Here is an 18,915-nt window from a genome sequence, read left to right on the forward strand (position 1 = left end):
CTCTTTTACAAAAGAAACAAAAAGTTATAAAAGTACAAAAAATACAGAAAAGTAGAAATAATACATTATTATATTACGATAATGTTAACAATAAACTACCTACTACTCTTCGAGATACAATTGTTTCATATTTACTTAACTTAACCCAAATTAAAATAAACTCAAATTAAATGAAATAGTATTAAATTAAATTACAATCCAATAAAATGAAAATACCTTACATTACATTACTCCACTCGCCGGACCTCCACTGAAGCTCCCATTCAAGGGAGCAAGAGTATTATATCCATATTTACTCGGCATCCTCCCCCCCACCCCCACGGTCCCAAGACCGTCATATATGGTCCTTGTGGCTATATAAAGGCCCTAATCAGTACTGCCAATAGGTCCATGTCTATGTAATTTAGAAATGGCTGCCATGTCTTATAAAATTGCTCTGTTCCATGGTGCACCATACTTATCAGATAATGTTAGGGAGGTGCTCCATCACAAGTCTGCACCACCCCACAAGATCTGGAAGTTTTTCTAATATCCAATTCATTAGAATGTTCTTCCTCGTACAGTGTGTAAGAATGTTAAATAACCTCTTCCCCTCCTTACTGAGAGAGGGCAGATTCAGTAATTCCAAAAGAAGGGATACCTGATCCTCGTTAACTTTAATTCCCAGGATCTTCTCCAGCTCATTCACTATGGCACCCCAATCACCATGAATCTTGTAGCAGATCCGTGATTTAACATCTAATGAAAGATCATTGCCCTGAAATGTTAACTCTGTCTCTTTCCATAGTTGGTGTCATGACTACTTTGTCTTTTACAAGGCTAGTTGATCTTGGAGTTTCCTGCTCCCTGGATGCTGTCTGACCTGCTATGCTTTTCCAGCACCACTCTAATCTTGACTCTAATCTCCAGCATCTGCAGTACTCACTTTTGCGTACTTGTCATAGAAAATTAATTTGTATTGATTTCAGTTTATGTAATGAGTGGATGAACCACAACATTGCCTTTAAACTTGGGTGGCATGTTAAAAAATTATCTCCTAGACTCTGATATCTTCATGCTATATTTTATTCTGAAATGGGTATAGTTATGTGTATAGTTAGGATTCATTCACAGAAAAGGCAAAGGTAAGGAAAACAAATGCAGAGCTCCCTGGATGCTATAAGAAATAGAAAATAAGATGAAACTGAACAAAGTCTGCGTATAACAGATGTCAGGTGGATAATATAATTTAGAACTGGGTTTAATATAGAAGAGAAACAAAGAGAGATTATGAGAGGAGACTGGTAATAACGTATGTGGGAATCCAAAAGCCAACATGGATTTGTTGATTGTAAATTACATTCACCTAACTTGTTTGAATTTTTTAAACAAGTAACAGTGAAGGTTGATGAGAGCAACGCAGTAATAAATGAGGACTTCCAAAAGACATTGATAAAATGCCACATAACTTGTGTCACGTGTGCTTGTCAGCAAAATTGTAATCCATTGAACGAAAGGGGGAGTGGAAGCATAGATATGAAGTTTTTTTGAGGCTGACAAATTTTATAAACATTCTTTCCATCCTGGGATAGTGATACTGTCCCTAACTCTCTCAGTTTTGTGAGTTGTCGAGCAGGATAACACAGGGAGCAATATTCTTCAAGTAAGCTTTGAATCAATTTTCATGTTTATATGCTTTGAAGAAAATGTCCTATTGTCTTACATGGCAAATTAATTTGGAATCAATTTTTCATAAAATGGCAACATTTGTCTCATTCATTGTTTTGCAACCTTTATGTGTTCAGCAATGGCATCTATTAAAACAAATGACCACAAAACAGCTTCATAGCAATTTTGGATTAAATGCTTATGGAAATACCTCTCAATCTAATTAGCCTTTAGCAAGATTGGTATAAGTGAGAGGCATCACGTGACTGTGATGCAAGGGCTTTTGCCTGAAATGTTGATTTCCTTGCTCCTCAGATGCTGCTTGACCTGCTGTGTTTCTCCAGCACCACACTCTCGACTCTGACCTCCAGCATCTACAGTCCTTACTTTCTGCAAAATTTAGTGACAGGTTTTAGTAATACAATTTTCTGAAGGGTTAACTATAAAATATGAAGTCAAGTTAAAATCTATCTATCATGGTTGATATGCTTCTATATGCTATATAGGAAAACATGTAATATTGGTGATCATAGCACCACATAATGTTTATACTATTAATGTATTGAGTTGTAAAGGGTTCCTCAATTTCTGTAGAAGAATGAAAGGATTATCCAGTTTAATGTCAAAAGGGTGGCCAAGAGGTGTGAAGGAGGGGAAAACAGCACCTAAAACTGAGAGAGAGTGCACACAGGGCCACAACAGCTCTATGAAGAGAACTGACCTGTGTGAGAGGTACAATAGTGGATGGAGTTAAAAACTGGTGGTAGAGCACCCTTTAAACCTGTTTCTACCTGTGAGAACCAAACGTGATATCACAAGACAACAGGTAGGCAATTGGTGGTACTACTTCGGTGTCTGATTCAATAGATACCATAGTTTAAATCAGGAGATGTTATTACAGCAGGAGAGAACAGTAAAGAAATTCACTTATAAAATACATAACATTTGCATGATTAAGTTAATTAAATAAAATTGATAGCTGGGCAGGCAATGTGTTGCAGCTGCACTATGTGGAACTTGAAGGACACTGACTTAATTCATGTTGGCCAATTTGCCGCAGGTTTTGGCTGCTGAAGGAACTTGTGTTCTGAGTTGATGAGCTAGAGTCTGAGCTGAAGGCAGTATGAAACATCAGGGAGTGGGAGAGATTCCTGAACACTCTTTCAGGAAGCAGTCACATCCCTGAGATTAATTACATCAAATTTGGTCCATTGTTAGGTATAGGAGATGTGTGACTGTGAGTGAGGTTACGTGTGAGGATCCAGACTCTACCTTTAGCTTCAACCAATCTTGTCCAATAGATCCAAGTTTCTTTCTCCCTGTGTTGACATGTGCACAGACTGCACAGACACCGTGGTACAGAGTGCCATTCGACTGGGGTGAATAAGAGAAATGCAGTAGTACCAGCAGTGACATGATTAGGAAAATAGCTACTCTCCCCGTAGCAAAGACAGAGTATTCCAAAGGCTGTGTTACCCATCTGCCAAGGTGTCTCATGATATCTATGATAGTCTGGAAGGGAACTCGGAATGTGAGGGAAGGATCCAGCTGTTGTGATCCACACCGGTACCAATGATATAAATAGAACGAGGAAAGAGATTCTGCTGAGGAATCAGGAGCAACAGGGGCTAAATTAAAAAGCAGGACCACAAAAGTAACAATTTCCTGTTTATTACCTGAGCCATGTGCAAATTAATGTAGGGCAAATAGATAGGGCAATAGGTGGCTCAAAGATTGGTGTGGGAGAAAAGACCAGTGATCAGCTGAATTGAATATAAAGTTTTAATTAATGGGGGGTTGGGGTGGAGGTTGGTGGTGCAAGGGATCATTAAAACAAAAGGTTGCAGAGTAATGGAGATGAATCAAAGAGTGACAGGAAGGGGCAGACAATGTACACAATGTAAGTGCAGCAGAAATTAAAACTAGAGTAAGCAATTATAGCAAAATCTCAGACAGCTTCAGACTCTTTATCTGAATGCAAACAGCATTTGGAATAAGACAAATGAGTTGATGACGCAAATAGAAATAAACAAATATGCTTTGATAGGTATCTTGAAGATGTAGGTACAGGGCGACTAAGACTTGGAATTAAATATTCAAGGGTTTTTGATGTACCAGAAGCATAGGCAAAATGGAAAGGAGGTGGGATAGCTATGCTAATCAAGGAAGATATCAGAGTGGTGGTAAAGAATGACATCAGTTGTAGTAGGTTGTGATGTGGAATTAGTTCAGCTGGAAGTAAGCAATGGCAGAGAAAGAGGTCCCAACTAGGAGTTATCTCTAGGATCATGAAGATTCACTTCACTACAGGACAAAGTATAAAATGGGAAATAATAGAAGCAGGTTAAAAGGGCCCTGCAACTGTGATGAGTGATTTTAATCTACATACTGACTGGAAAAATCAGATGGGTAAGGAAAATATAGAATACAAATTCATAGAGTGCATCAGGGATCGTTTCTTAGAGCAGTACATTGCACTACATACCCAGGAACAGGCCATTTTAGATCTAGTAATGTCGAATTAGTTAGGATGAAAAAGAGATCTCATATTTAAGGATTCTCTTGGAGGTGTAGCAATCACAGCATGATAGACTTTCCAAGTCAGTTTGAAGGAGTACAACTCAAGTCTCAACCCGTGTCCTCAACTTAAATAAGGGCAATTATAGAGGTATAAGTTAAGGGTTATCTAAATCAGCTAGGAAACTAGACTGAAGGGAAGATTAGTGGTTGAGCAGGGGCAGTCATTCAAGCAGATAAATCAAAATGTTCAATAAAAGTTTAACCTGGTCAAAAAGGACTCAATGAAAAGGATAAACTAACTGTGGTTAACAAAGGCTGTCAAGGAGAGTATCCAATCAAAATCTAAAGTATGCAAATTCCAAAATACTAGTGGTCGATCAAAGGATTGGGAATTTTTATTGGATTCAAATTCTAATATCTGCTATAGTGGGAATTAACCCAAAAAATTACCTGGGTCTCTGGATTAATAGCTGACAATGTGGTGCTGGAAAAGCACAGCAGGTCAGGCAGCATCTGAGGAGCAGGAGAATCGACATTTCGGGCAAAAGCCTTTCATCAAGCTTTTGCCCGAAACGTTGATTCTCCTGCTCCTTGGATGCTGCCTGACCTGCTGTGCTTTTCCAGCACCACACTCTTGACTCTAATCTCCAGCATCTGCAGTCCTCACTTTCTCTGGATTAATAGTCTAGTGATAATACCTCTAGATCTGTTCCACCACTGCACCTCCAAGATTGGAACCAGCAGCAAGTTTTGATGTTTATATCTATTCCACCATCCAAATGCTTTAAATATATCAAAACAAAGTGATCCCAGCAATGATCTAAGGGAACAGAACTGACATCACTCTTCAATCTGAAATACAACCATTTATCGTGATTCAACATTTCCTATCCTCAAGCAGTTCTTTTCTCCCAATACCAGCTGACACTGATTCTCCCATTCCATGAGCCTCAACTTTGTTAGCCAGCCTTTCATATGTTACTTTGTCAAATGCTTCCTCAAAATCCTTTTGGACAATATCCACTGCATTTCCTCCTCAACCTCCTCTGTAAATTCAATTTGACTAGTCAAACACAATCTGGCCTTTAAAAGCCATGTTAATTCATCCTAATTAACTCAAACCTCTGCCATCACCTGTCAATTTTCCCCTTATTTTAGTCTCTAAAACCTCACCCATCACTGATGTCAAACTGAATAGAATAGAATAGAATTGAATAGAATAGAAATATTTGTCCAAGTATACCAAATTAAATAGGACAGCCGTAGCAATCCCTCCAGGTTCAGCACACGCCAGCATGAGAAACATTTTGGTTTACATGTGAAACATTTTTTGATGGAATGAGCTGTAACCTCCTACCGTGCACATATTTCCAATAGGTAAATGAGACTTTGTGATTTTTGAATCTGCAGCTGCTTGTAAATATTTCTTAACACATTGTAAAACAGATAAAAGCACGGGCTAATTAGGTATAGATTTGTGGAAAATCCCCTTCCGATTCCATTTAGAAGATCTAAACTAGACCATGTGATATCATTGATTTATATTCCAAGGTACCCAGCTCTTGTCAATGGTGATCTTCACCCCATTCAGAAACAGGACCTGCTTCCTCATGAACAGAAAGAACTTATATTTAGACAGCACTTTTAACACAATGACATGTTCCAAGTTACTTGAAAGCAAAGTTTTCAAAATAATTGCGATCAAGGCTCCTAAGAACATAAAAGATCAGAGGGTCAAAGCTTGGGCAGTTAGGTAGGTTTCTAAGCTGTGTCTTAAAACAGGAAAACAAATGAGGTATGGAGTAACTTCCAGAGTTTAGGGCCCAGGAAAGTGAAGGCACAGCTTCCAGCAGAGGTGGGTCAACATTTAAAGCAAGAAGCAGCAATCAGTTCGACAGGATCATTATTCACAGGAATTGGAGAAGTAGCCTAACATCCAGCCAATGTACGTTCTTATTTAACTACAAACCGTCCCCCAAACAACAAAAGGACAGTCATCCCGCGATAAATGCACACACCTCATCTAACCAGGATAAACGGTTGGAACAAAGAAAGCTTAGAGACTAAAAACTTTTAACCTTATATTACGAAACTAAGTATCAACCCATTTATAATAATTAGTTGTTAGCCTGATATTTAAAAGAAGTACAAATAGAATTACCATAACTAATAGGGTCTAGCAGGATTGAGCAAAGCTTCTTGAATGTTTATACAATGCCATCTATATTTATTTTCCAGCATATTGTAAGAGTATCCTACTTTCTTCCTAATGATATTTACCCTTTGAAAAATAATGCAAGAACATTAATGGTCTTCTAATGATATTCTCTTCAGTCTTGTGTTTCCTGTGCTCAATACTAAACAGCTTTAAATTATGGCAACATAGGGTCTAATTTTGCATAATGTTTATGAGACTCAAACATACTGAAGATTTCAATAAAAGCACTGTTTGAAAGTTTTTGTAAATGATTTGAAATCTGTAAACTGCTCTTTATTACTTATAGAATATATCACTGCAAATGGTGTAACTTAATCCACAAAAATTTATTTTCAATGAGAAAAACATAAAAATAGGTAAGAAGCATCAGACAACAATGCAACATAAGCAATAAAAATCAGATTTGCACAGGCATATACAGTCGGAGTTTGTATTGGTACGGTTTTATGTCCAGATTTAACGCTTCAGTTGTTCTATTTGGTGTTATCCTTGCCAATTTTGGGGTCCCTTAAGAGGCAGGGTGGAGCATAAAGGAAGCCTGTCAGAAAGGCAAAGGCAATATACCAACCACTACAGCGGACAGCTGAAACTGACAACCGGAAGCGGCAGGGACAGACCACTATAAACACCGGAGGAAACATCAAAGAAGTGCTTCGCAGGAGGCTCCCAAGCACTGATGATGTCGCCTAGCTAGGGGACGAAACGTTTGCAACAAAAACTTCCAGCTCGGCGAACAGAACCACAACAACGAGTACCCGAGCTACAAATCTTCGCACAAACTTTGAGCAAAGTGATAATCGTGGAAAGTTTTAATCTATATACAGACTGCAAAAGTCAAATGGGCAAAGGTAGCTTAGATCAGATCTTCTAAGAATATTTTCAGGACACTTTCTTTGAACAGCACGTTCTGCAGCTAATCAGTAACCAGAGCTGGTATAATGCAATGAGATAGGATTGATTAATGGTATCATAATAAGGAAGATATAGATAGATTCTTGTACCAGGGAGTTGAAAGATTATTGGGGTATGCAGGAAAGTAATATTGAGATCAAAACCAGATCAGCGATTACCTGACTGAGCAGACTCAAAGAGTGAGTGGCCTGTTCTTGTTCATAAGCAATCCTAGGGAGCAGCGATCACAACATGATTAATTTTACACTTAATTTGAGGGAGAAAGCAGAGTGAGTCTGTGACTTCTAAAAACAATCTAAGGGTAATTACAAGGGCATGAAAGTGGAGCTGGAACATTATGTTTAAGGATAGGTCGACAGAAATTCTGCAGAATTTCAGGAGTTATTCCAGAATACATAAGTACATATATTCAAAAAAGTAAGAAACATTCCAGCAAACAATCCCACAACCCATTGTTGACTAGAAATCTTAAACTTAAAAGAAAAAGCATCCAATTGTGCAAAGACAGGTCGCAGGTCAAAAGATTGGATGGAATTTTTAAAAATAAAGAAAAACCAAAAAAATTAATAAGATAGGAACAATTAGCACACAACAGAAAGCTAGTCAGATACCTCAAAACAAACAGTAAGAGATTCTAGAAATATGTTTTTCAAAAATAGTTAAGGAAGTGAGTATTGAATCTACGAAAATGAGTGTGAAGAATTAATAAGGGAAAATTTAAGGAAATTGCAGATGAATTCAACAGATATTTTACATCGGTTTTCATGATAGTTGATGGAAGTAACTTTGCAGGAACAGCAATAAATCAGGAAATAGAAGGGAAGGGGAGGTAGCGGTGAAAGGTTAGCATGTGTAGGTGGGAATGCAGATTTGAGATTACAATCAAAGCGACCGTAATCTTAGTGCATAGTGGAGCAGGCTCGAGCGCCTCTTCCTCATCCTGAGATTGACCTGAGAAATGATAATAGCATTGCTGCTGTCAGATCCATGGGCCCACATCTCTTGCACTGCCCCCTCATGTCCTTCTTCTCATTGACTGACCCACTTCCTCATAGATGATACCCACATTAGGTGGGCACTGCCAGTCTGAAGAGCCACTCTATCAGATGTTTCCTTCAAATGTTACACTGCAATCCCTTTTATTACACCCATGTGCCAACAGCCAAATGGCACTATGGAGGATTGACTCCCAAGGTTTGACATTTGCACTCACCAACCCCCTCACTTCATGATGCATATCTCTCTGACTCTGCCGTGCAAGACTTCCTGTGAAGGTTTCACCTTATAGTGACCAATGTAGCAGCCTCTTTGTTGTCACATTCATCCATCTCTGATGCCCCATTGACCTTCAGTCCCAAACACTAGCCACAAAATTCAAACACGTTTGTAAATACCACTCATTTCCAACTTTAATTAATTTAGCTAATTCTCAATTTTTCCAAAGCAGTGTGCCATCGATATTTCACTTGCCATCCTCACCTGTAAAATTTGGACTCAATCAATGACATGACATCACCGTTACCCCATGCGATTTTTCGTATCACCATCTCATCCCCTCCAGGTTATCCCTAAAGTAAACAGAAAATCTTGTCTTGGTCACCCACCTGAAGCTTTCCTCATCTGAAGGCACTGCAAATTCTGGTCATAAAGATCCCTTAGATTGGTACCTATGGAGCTTAGAATGGTACCTAGGCTTCAGCAGAATTATACCTGACTTTCAGTTATGAGGAGAGATTGTACAAATTAGGCCTGTTTTCCATAGAATTTAGAAGGTTAAGGAGTTCAAGATATTAACAGGAAAAAAGAGGGGGTGGATAAAGATAAACTGTTTCCACTGGTTGGAGATTCTAGAACTAAGGGATATAGAAACATAGACAATCAGTGCAGGAGTAGACCATTCGGCCCTTTGAGCCTGCACCACTATTCAATAAGATCATTGGCTGATCAAGCAATTTCAGCATCCCACTACCACTTTTTCCCCAGAATTAGGGTTGGACCATTCAAGAGAGATGTTAGGAAGCACTTCTACACACAAAGGGTAGTAAATGATTGGAACACCCTTCCACAAACAGTAGTTGATGATAGAATAGTTGTTTGTTTTAAATCTGAGATAGTTTTTTTTTATAAAGCCAAGGTATTAAGGGATAATGGGAGAAAGGCAGGTATATGAAGTTAGGCCACAGGTCAGACATGATCTCATTAAATGGTGGAATAGGCTTAAAAGGCTGAATGGCCTACTCCCATTCCTGTGTTTAACATGTAGTGACTTTGAGATAGAATACAGACATACTCTTTTATCAAGACATGTAGGATACATTGCAGTTTGTTTCAAAGGACACACCAGGTAGCCATTAACTTTGCACCAATACCAGTTTTTACACAGGGGTGAATCTTTTAAATTCACTATGATTGAAATATCAAAGGTTCATGATATAAAGCTCTTTAGAGGAACATTCACACTGGGTTTACACCAACATGATGCACCATACAAATAATTAAAAAACACACCTTTGTCTCCATAGCTTTGTGACTCATCTATCTTGCTGACTAATCTCAAAGTATTACAAAATCTATTGCAATAGAATCATGTTTTTCGTGATGTAGAAAATGTAGTTAAATACATTTTACTATAATAATTGTTTTATGCCAGAGAATAATTTAGTTCGGTTCTATTTCTTTATTCTTTATGTTATGTAAAATTAAAATAAAAAGAACACAAGTATGAATAAAAAAGTTTATAAATGAATTACATTTTTTGAAAAGTAAACAGATTTGGAGGAAACTGTTTACCAATATCATCCCGGACACATCATTATTGTCTGTATTTGAACAATAATAAATATAGACAATTACTTGGATGGGAGTGAGAAGGTGGTGATGTCACTGATGTGACAGAGCATGCCACAGTTTTCTTACACTTGCAAAATGAAAATTCACCAGCAACCCATATTGTATATGCACATGTGTAGGTTTTAGGCTTTAGAACTCTGGATTTAACCCATTTGCTGTAAGTGTTTGGACCACTTGTCAACACTAACTATCCAGTTTCAGTTATAAAGGAGAAGGTGAAACATGGGCAACGTACTGCCGGAGTGCTAGTCAGGTAAATGCAGCCTGTTTGAGTCACCTTGAAGTGAAAAGGATGAGAAACAGAAATAAAATGTCTTAGGGACAACAGAAAATAAGGAAAAAATGCATTGGAATCATAAATGATTAAAAGAACTAAATAAGGAATCATGATCTATGAGAAACAAGCACACAGCAAAATTATCTTCTATATTTCAGAATCTGCTACAGAATCTCACACCACTTCAAATTCCTGTTGCCCCTTGTCTTTTCAACTCAATCTTGTCAGGAAATTAGACACTAACCCAAATACACTGCCTCCTCATTAGAGCACAGATTTTAGATTTTGCACATTTTAACAAGTTTGGAGACAGTAAGGACTGCAAATGCTGGAACCAAGAGTCAATAGATGTGAAGCTGGAAAAGCACAGCAGGTCAGACAGCATCCAAGGAGCAGGAAAGTCAACGGTTTGGGCTGAAACTCTTCATCATGACTAGGGAGGGGAGGGGGGCCCAGAAGTATATAGAGGGAGGAGCATGGGCTGGGGGAAGAGTGGGTGGGATGATGTTGGATGGATGCTGGTCAAGAGTTATTGTATCAGTGGCAGGGGTGTAGCAGATAGGTGAGTAGGAAGCTGGGCAGGTAAGGTCAGGTCAGGGAGGCGAGGAGGAGGGGTGGGGCTGGTCATGGGATAAGGCTGGGGAGGAAAGATTTTGAAGCCGGTGAAGTTGATGTTGAGGCCATTGGGCTGTAAGCTTCCCAGATGAAGTATAAGGTGTTGTTCCTTCAGTTTCCATTTAGCCTCACTGTGGCAATGGAGGACGCCAAGGATGGACATGTCACCGGGGGAGTGGGAGAGGGCATTAAAGTGTATGGCAACTGGAAGATCGGGTCTGTTAATGCATGCAGAGCATAGATGCTCTGCGAACCGGTCCCCTGCAATAGAGGAGACCACACCAGGAGGAACGAATGCAATAGCTGAGGTTGGATGAAGTGCAGGTGAATCTCTGTCAGATGTAGAAGGATTGTTTAAGGCCTTGGGCAGAGGTGAGAGGGGAAGTGTGGGGGCAGGTGTTGAACTTCTTGCAGTTACGGGGAAAGATACCAGGTGTGGTGGGGAGGTTGTGTTGAGTATAGAGTGGACGAGGGAGTTGCGGAGTGAACGGTGGACAGGGGAAGGAAATATGTTTTTGGTTGTGGGATCTGATTGTTGGTGGCAGAAGTGTCGGAGGATAATACTTTGGATTTGAAGGTTGTTGGGGTGGTATGTGAAGACTAAACGAACTCTATCCTTATTGTTGTTAGGGGGTGGTTTGAGGGTAGAAGTGCAAGAGATGAGGGAGATGCAGTTGAGGGCATCCTTAATTACTGAGGAGGGAAAACTGCTATCCCAAAGTAGGAGGATATTTGGAATGTCCTGGACTGGAATGTCTCATCCTGGGAACAGATGCAGCGGAAGTGGAGGAATTGGGAGTATGAGATAACATTTTTGCAGGAAGGTGGGTGAGGGGAGGTGCAGTTGAGGTAATTGTGGGAGTCATGGGTTTGAAATGGATATCAGTGGTGAGTCGATTTCCAGAGATGGAGATGGAAAGGTTCAGGAAGCAGAGGGAGGCATCAGAAATGGTCTAGGTGAATTTGAGGGCAGGGTGGAAGGTGTTGGCAAAGTTGATGAACTGCTCGAGCTCAACTGGGAGCATGAGGCAGTACTGATGCAGTCATTAATATAACGGATGAAGAGATGAGGGATGGTGCTGATGTAGTTGTGGAAGAGGTTAACAATGCGTATTCTATTGTGACTGTCAACTAACATAGCAGCAATGTTGAGTATATGGTTCACTAGCTTTACATTACAAATAAAATCTGAGTGTCTTATAACAAAGATGAACTGTACCATGAAAAATACTATTGGATTCATAAAGTATTTCAAAGGAAATTGTGGAGCATTTTGTTTCTTAGCTGATAGTGGAGTTTTGGATTCCGTGGTCAGAATATTGTAGAGGAAACTCAAGTATCTCTTGGTAGCCAACTAGCTTGATAGTTTGTATCCTTTAGAGAAGGCCCACTGAACCATCACATCCCACTTTAATCTATCTATCACATTCCCAGCTACCTTCCCCCACCATCACCACCACCCCCAGCCCCACGCCCCCTCCCATTTATCTCTCAGCCCCCTTGGGCCCCCCACCTTCCAGATGAAGAGCTTATGCTAGAAATATCGTTTCTTCTGCTCCGTGGATGCTGCCTGATCAGCTGTGCTTTTCCAGCACACCTTTTGCCACCAAACCAAAACCCAATCAAACAGTTGAGAGGTCCCTATTGGGTCTTTCCACGGACCAGAATCCTGGGGGTTGGGGCAGTGAAGTCCTGCCTGCCTAGTGCTGCCAGCCAATCAGAGACTGGCAACTCTTTGCTCAGCAGCGCCAGCTAGGAGTTGGTGGCTACTGCCAGAATGACACCCACTGGAGGTCCAGGATCACAAAGTGACCTGGGCCAAATATAAGTAATGGTGAGAGGGGCTTTGCTGGGTGAGGTTGTGGCAAAGCGGTTGGAGGAAGGTTAAGTGCATCAGCAGCTAAAGACATCAGCCAACTACCCTCTTCCCAATGCGAGATTCCTCAGCCAGGCCTAGTGGTTGGAATGTGGTTGGCCAGGTGGATCTCACTGAGTATGAGTTTCCTGAGTGGGGCTGTTAATCTGGGCCAATCAGGGAGTCTTGGCTGATGGACATAATCAGAAATCTCAGAGATCCACCTGACTCTAGGGACTGGTTCTGAGCTAGCTGGTCAGAGTCCATGTACTATGCCCATGTACATTTATTGGTGGACTTGGTGTCGGCATACTGACCTTTACAGAGTCCCTTCACTGGGAGTTGAAGAATAGCCCACACAGGTTATTTGTTCTATTCACTGGATGGTGGCCAGCCCTCCCACATTTGGGTTAATACCAGAAGCCTTTCAGTCATTAATTGTCTACTGAACAGCCTCACTAGGTGCCATTATTGCAAGTATGACCATGGGCCTTCCCAGACCAAATATAATTAGCATGGAGGTGGAAAGCAGGCCAGATTCCCATTCAGAATCGTCCTGCCTGATTAAATATCCATTTTTCTGACAAACAGTGTTTTAAACATTTATGCCTGTGAGATTAGCATATTATTCTTTTAACTGATCCAGACTATACTAATCCAACCCCATTGGCTTAAAAGAAAATCAAGCAAATTAAATGTGAAAATAATGTGTTCTAATAGAGAATGTGATCTGTATTTGGTGGATTTTAAAACATTTTTAAAACAAGTGGACGATTTACATTGAAAAGGCAGTGAAATTAATGGTGGGCTAAACTTTATCGCTATGGAAGTGTGTATTCTTTTCCAAACATCTTGAAAATATTATTAGAAATGATTTAATGATATCCTCTGACATAAAGGTTAATAGACGTCCCTTTAGAACAGGACACCACTAAAGCACTAAGCACCTCCCCAAAGGACGATCCCTGGATTAGAAGGGTTAGAAGTGAGAATCCACCCAGATTGAGAAGTTGATACTTGTAAGTATTTTTTTTAATCATTGCAATACATTCTTAGAAAACAAAAACTTGGAAACAGCATATTAAAAAATTTCAAATGACTTATTGTGTTACAGCCAAATGCAATTGTTTGGCAAAGTCATGCCACCGGATATATTTCAAAACCATAGGACTGCTCATTCAAGAGCCAGTTATTTACTGAATAAACCAGTTATGGCAGCACATGACAATACAGAATAAAGAGATAGATTTTCAGGAAGTTCTGTAATGTCAAAAATGGTTTATATCTTCCAATCAATAGTAAGTCATACAGAGCTAATTCAAAATAATGTCTTAGTAACAACAGCTTAAATGGCTGGAGACCCCATTGAAAACTAATTTGCTAAGTTAAATCAGGAAGCTTTGCAGTCAGCAGACTCCACTATCTACAAATGATGGGAGAAGTGTAGTAACTGGACAAAGGCTGTGCATACAGAGGTTTAACAAATCCCTTCTTTATGAAAACAGCTCAAAGAGTTCATGAGGTAATCAGCTTTAGTACATTCAACTGAGTCCACTTGCTCCTTTACAGGACAGATCTACAGATGGACAATCTGAATCGTCAGAAGCCTGACCTCCATCTCTTAATTCAGAGTCTTTAGCATAAGCACGGTTTGTATTCCTGGCTCTGTCTGACACTTCGGATCAGGTCATGCAGAATACATCAGAAGGTTTAGAGGAGAGAAGGTAATAACAAAGTTCTCCAGTCAAAAGCTGCTGATGGTTTATCGGAACACGTGCCTACGTGTGATATAGTCCAATATGTAGATCCAAAGAGGAGGTCCCCTCAGTCGAAGGTGTTAGGTTTAACCTCAAAATTTTGTCAAGAGTGTGACAGCATGTAAATTTTAACATACAGCAGGGGTCAATGAACTCTGATTGAACAGTCAGGAGCACACAAGGATCATTTCAACAGCTTTTTGGTGAATATGGAAAGAGCATCTCATTTTACCTGCTCTGCTAAGTTTCTAAATCAGAACATAGCAGGCTGTCAGTTACTTTAGATGATCTTCCTAGAACTACAGTGAATGAAAAGTCACCTAAAATCAAAAACAGAAAATGCTGAAAACTCTCAACAGGTCAGGAAAATACAGAGTCATTTGGCAGGATTTTCATAGAGGCTTTGGGACCACGATGTCAGGACTAAAAAGGGACCGCCAAGCGAGGAACACTGCAGGGAGTGAGACCAGTGGGGCTGCTCTTATTAAAATTCAAATTCAAATGTAGCTGAGGCCAGCGTTTATTGCCCATCACTAATTGCCCTTGAGAAGGTATTGGTGAGCTGCCATCTTGAACTACTGTAATCCAGCATGTAAAGGTCACTGGGTGGGTTCCCAATGTTGCTAGTTCAATCACAGGTCTGTCAATTTTACAACCTGGCTTAACTCCACGAAAAAGGTGGACATTGCTGAAGCATGTCAGAGATTGGAAGGGCACCTCAAAATGGTGGCATAAAAATAATGCAATATTACAGGGGACATGATGGCCAACTCCTTCAATCCAAGGAAGCAATATCACTGATCTGAATGTAATATATTGATCTCAGCTGATGCTATTGCTGGACAACTTAGATCCCAGGCTTAAAACCCAGCTTAATAAATCATTTGTTTTATTCGCTTTAACAAATTGGTCCCTCACTGAAATGTAAGTGCACAACATTGCAGATTTTGATAATAAACAATAAGTTTATTGTGCAAAAGAAGTGAAGACAAAACAGAAGAAACCAAAATATTTACAAATAATGTATGCTCAAAGATTTCAAAGCATGCAGTAAAAATATAATTGAATTAATGCCACAATATTCATTTATTTCCTGTAGACTAATTTAACTGTGACTTCAACTACAATCTGGAGAATCTGTTAGCCTCAATTTGGAGCCTTCATACACCTGAGCTGAAACTTTCTTAGCTTCAAATAATCCCTTCAGGGTTTTATACTTCAACCCTTCTGGAACTATTACTAAATTCTTTATTTCTGAGGTAGTTATTTTTCTTCAACAAATCAAAACTATCTTCTCTTATTCTCAGCTGCAATTGCTTTACACATTCACCTTCAGTTAACAATTCTGCAGTACTACCTCAAACGAAAACTAAAACGGAAACTCAAAACCACAAGTGCTTCACCCACCTCTTTCCCCCCAACTCTACCTCCCAAAATGATAACATAAAGTCCATTGTCTTCCATCAGAAATCCTTATGTACTACAAGGTATACTTTGTTCCATGACAAGCTCTCTCAATGTAATCAAAAATCCACTAAACCTTGGAGGCTATCTCTCTTAAAATGATTTAAAAGAAATCATCATGCCTATGAAAATATTTACAAGTCTTTCATTAAATTCATTCAGACATATTGAAAACCACAGATGCCATGAGTTCAAAATTCAAAAAATCCAAATTTAAAAATAAAATACATACACTGCATGCCTCCTTGAGGGAGTTCGTTCCAATTGCCCTCCCCAGACTTCCCAGGGAGCAACCTCAATGGAGTTGGCAGTTTCCTCAAATGATGGAAGACACTCTGCCACTGTCAAATACTGGTGCTGTAACATCACACCAAATTGGTGTCTTAACTGTTTAAATGGTCGGCCCACTTAGTAAAGATGGCTTCTGATCAGTTTTCAGTTCACACAATTTGCTTAGAGGAGTTAATAAAAGAGGGGTGGGTGAGAGCAATAGGCTGTTGATCTTCAGGTAGATCCCCATTCTCTCACATTGAGTTCAAAAATACCATAGTCTTATTCTACTCACAACTGGGTCATGTAATATCTTACTGAAAGTTCTCCAGATTCTATGACTCCATTCGGAAATCCCACTTCTTGTAAGTATAGTGTTGTTACAATGTCCCCAATGTCTTTTTCTTAATAAAGTGAGTTATGTGTAAAAGTTCAAGACATATTTAATATGGGTCCACATAATGTATCAACAATAATATTTGGAGTATATCACTTCATAACAAAACAGTTAAAGGTTTCAACATAGTTTCTCGCGTAAAGAAGGATAATGTAAGCACAAAAAAAATCTAGATAATGAGTGCCTGACACAAGTCTTTAATTTTTAAAATAGCCATCAATGATATTAGGGGGCAAAATTAAGCTAACCCATCTATAAGGAAACAGACTGAATTGAGTAACATGTTTTTTTTAATCCATTCACAGAATGAGGGCATCTCTGGCTAGGCTAGCATTTATTACCAATCTTTAATTGGCACAAGGGCAGTTAAGAGTCAAACATATTGTTGTGGCTCTGAAGTTACATGTAGGCCAGACCAGGTAAGGATAGCCATTTCCTTCCATAAAGGACATTAGTGAACCAGATGGGTTCCTAACAATAAAGAACAAAGAAATTTACAGCCCAGGAACAGGCTCTTCGGCCCTCCAACCCTGACCCGCTCCAAATCCATTGTCTAAACTATCGCCCAATTCCTAAGGTTCTATATCCCTCTGCTCCCCACCTACTCATGCATCTGTCCAGACACACCTTAAATGAATCTACCGTGCATGCCTCTACCATCTCTGTCGGCAACGCGCTCCAGGCATCTACCACCCTCAGTGTAAAGTACATTCTGTGTGTATCTCCCTTAAACTTGTCACCTCTCACCTTGAAAGTGTGAGCTCTTGTTATTGAATTCCCTCACCCTGGGAAAAAAGCTGATCTCTATCCACCCTGTCTATACCCTTCATGATGTTGTAGACCTCAATCAGGTCCCCCCTCAATTTAATGAAAACAATTCTAAACTACTCAACTTCTCTTCATAGCTAGCACCTTCCATACCAGGCAACATCCTCGTAAACCTTCTCTGCACCCTCTCCAAAGCATCCACATCCTTTTGGTAATTTTGCAACTAGAACTGTACACAGTATTCTAAATGTGGACACCAAAGTCTTGTACAGTTTTAACATGATCTGCCAGCTCTTATACTCAATACTCCGTCCGATAAAGGCAAGCATACCATATGCCTTCTTGACCACTCTATCCACCTGTGCAGCCACCTTCAAGGTACAATAGACCTGAACTCCCACATCTCTCTGCCTCATCAACTTTTCCAAAGGCTCTTCCATTTATGGTATAGATCGCTCCAGAATTAGACTTCCCAAAATGCATCACCACACATTTGCCTGAATTGAACTCCATCTGCGACTTCTCCACCCAACTCTCTAGTCTATCTATATTCTCCTGTATTCTTCGACAGTCCCATATGCTTTCTGCTACTCCACCAATGTTCGTGTCATCTGGAAACTTACTGATCAGACCAACAATGCCCTCTTCCAGATCATTTATGTATATCTAAAACAACAGTGGCCCCTGTGGAACACGACTGGTCACCTTTCTCCATTTCAAGAAACTCCCTTCAACTACTACTCTCTGTCTCCTGTTGCTCAACCAGTTCTTTATCCACCTAGCTAGAACACCCTGCACACCATGTGACTTCACTTTCTCCATTAGTTTACCATGGGGAACCTTATCAAATGCCTTACTGAAGTCCATGTATATGACATCAACACCCATCCTTCATCTATCAACTTGGTCACTTCCTCAAAGAACTCTATTAAATTGGTAAGGCATGATCTCCTCCTGCAAAAATCCATGTTGCCTATCACTAATATGCCAATTCTTTTCCAAATATGAATAGATTTTATCCCTCAGTACCTCTCCAACAACTTTCCCACTACTGACATCAGGCTCACTGGTCTGTAGTTACCTGGAATATCCCTACTATCCTTCCTGTACAGGGGGACAACATTAGCAACCCTCCAGTCCTCCGGCACATCACCTGTATTTAAGGATGTTACAAAGATATCTGTCAGGGTCCCAGCTATTTCCTCTCTTGCCTCTCTCAGCAACCTGGAATAGATCCCATCTGGTCCTGGGCATTTGTCCACCTTAATATCCTTTAGCATACCCAACATATCTTCTCTCCTTATGTCAATGCGATCCAGAGTAAACAAGCTTCTATCTCTAATCACAACATTCATCATGTCCCTC

At 39.9% G+C, this 18,915-nt stretch overlaps 1 long non-coding RNA gene across 3 annotated transcripts in view; it reads right to left on the bottom strand.

Annotated features, from left to right (window-relative positions):
* Window positions 1-439: 439 nt before the first annotated feature.
* The window catches only part of LOC122553980 (uncharacterized), an 80,018-nt gene continuing 61,542 nt past the window's right edge, over window positions 440-18,915 (bottom strand). For all 3 annotated transcript variants that reach the window (XR_015757770.1, XR_015757769.1, XR_006312891.2), the window contains one exon: window positions 440-2,037. This is a non-coding gene — a long non-coding RNA (uncharacterized LOC122553980). The remainder of the gene's footprint in view (window positions 2,038-18,915) is intronic.

The sequence above is a fragment of the Chiloscyllium plagiosum genome, unplaced genomic scaffold, assembly GCF_037043375.1.
Source record: "Chiloscyllium plagiosum isolate Xiang-an unplaced genomic scaffold, Cpla_swu_hap1 HiC_scaffold_8, whole genome shotgun sequence".
NCBI classification, from domain to species: Eukaryota; Metazoa; Chordata; class Chondrichthyes; order Orectolobiformes; family Hemiscylliidae; genus Chiloscyllium; species Chiloscyllium plagiosum.